The sequence below is a fragment of the Pteropus vampyrus genome, unplaced genomic scaffold (genome assembly GCF_000151845.1).
Source record: "Pteropus vampyrus isolate Shadow unplaced genomic scaffold, Pvam_2.0 Scaffold13, whole genome shotgun sequence".
Classification (NCBI taxonomy): Eukaryota; Metazoa; Chordata; class Mammalia; order Chiroptera; family Pteropodidae; genus Pteropus; species Pteropus vampyrus.
In genome coordinates, this window is record NW_011888794.1 from 3,304,948 (window position 1) to 3,306,867 (window position 1,920).

Below are 1,920 nucleotides of genomic sequence, written 5' to 3' on the forward strand. Positions count from 1 at the left end.
AATAAAATCAATATCTTTGATTTTTTTAAAATACAAATTAAAACAATACACCTGAATATGATTATTCATCTACACTTTTAAAAAATGCATCTGCAACACGTTAAATTGATTTTTTTTTAGGCAAGGCAACCTTTGGTGGACCTCACAGATTACAAGGACCTTGTCAGTTTACAATCCCTTTTTTTTTTTTTTTTTTTTTTATGCCTACACCTACAGCACCTGGTCTTCATAGGTGGCCTCCTACCCAAGTACTAACCAGGCCCGATCCTGCTTAGCTTCCGAGATCAGACGGGATCGGGCTTATTCAGAATGGCATGGCCGTAGACTAAATTAAGTGATTTAAATAATATAAATTGTTTTTTCTTTTCAACCAACAAAAGATCAGATTATAACACAGGTAGCTTAGAATCATGTTAGATTTTAATTATCACTATCACTACTGTTAGTGGTTACTGAAGACCTTTCTTCCCTTGTTTAGCTGTCAAAAGCCACAGATATCATATCAAATGGCACAAAATTGATTTTAAGTTTTGTGTCATTTTTTATAATACATAATATAGAATGATTGATTTTTATTGCATTAGTTTAATGTAATGACATTAAAGTTAAATAAGCAGCTGGGATTAAAAAGTGTAATTTTTAATTATTTCCTGTTAACTTAAGTCTATCATTTATCTCTGTGATTGTTCAGTGTAAGACTGATGAAGGCATTAAAAAATATCTTTTTTTCTAAGCATACAATGAAACAGAACAATGTAATGTTGAGATATGAAAGCTAGAACTGGATTCTTCATGGAAAAAAAATTGAGACAAAAGTAGTGTTTCGAAGTTTAATTTTAGGTACTATGAATAAACCATATGTTCTCTTCTCCAGCATCTGTTAATTATGGTGATCAGGTTAAGTATTTTTTTCAATAAATAAAAATATTTTGAATTGTTGCTTTTTTATGTAGGTGGAGGCCATGCAGCAAACTAAATAGAATGTGTTTTTGTTTTGCTTTGAAGATCTTGGTTAAAAATTCCTGATATTTGCAATTTATAACTCATGTTAAAGAAACAATTAGGAATGCTCACAAACTTTGCATTGCTTAACATTTTCTAACCTATTCCAAGGAATGTTAAAGAATGCTTATGTTTAAAATACATACTTTCATTATGAGCATTCAATGATCAAAATTGTAGATACTTTTCAGACAATATTCATCAGTGTGATTGAGTATTATGATAATTTCAGATTTTACACTGGTCATTCAAAATACTAGGCATTAGTGTGCTCACTCTCTGACAATGTAACTGAGGAAGTATGCTCATTTCCCTGGCAATTCCAGGTTTGCATTAACTGTAAAGCAGTTCCAAAGAATTCTCCATTGATTTGTGGAACTAACAACTATAGTGGATATCTTTGAATTCCCTACAACTAATGAAAAAAAATTCAGGACAGTTGAAAAACCTCCTGAAACACTTAAAGATTCCAAAGATGGTCGTTTATTAGCTTGAGGAATGTGCTCTGGCATCTGTGGAGGTCTGAGAAAGGTTCTATGTCAAAGACGAGGGCTATGATGGTTGAAGATAACTTATTTTATGGGTGGTTGGTATTTATGATGAACTATGTTTTTTGCTTATGTGAACTACTCATATTCTTTAATATAAGTGTGTAGAACTAAATAAAAATTGGATAATCAGTGTCCTCAAAATTATACTCTTGGAAAATCTCTCATTTTAAAATTTGCTTCTGCAACCACCAAGCAATACATATGCATGGAAAAAAAAATAAGCTTATTTAAACTATACCTACAGGACAAAGATGGTAAAATATTTATTGCTTTACAGAGCAGTTATTTATAAAATAAAAATATGGTTTATGATTTTGTATGAGTAGAAGAGTATAGAAGATTGAGGTAATATTGCAGTATGATTATT

At 30.7% G+C, this 1,920-nt stretch overlaps 1 pseudogene; it reads right to left on the minus strand.

The window, feature by feature from the left end:
- Positions 1 to 207: 207 nt before the first annotated feature.
- Positions 208 to 326, minus strand: LOC111733235 (annotated as a pseudogene).
- Positions 327 to 1,920: the final 1,594 nt, after the last annotated feature.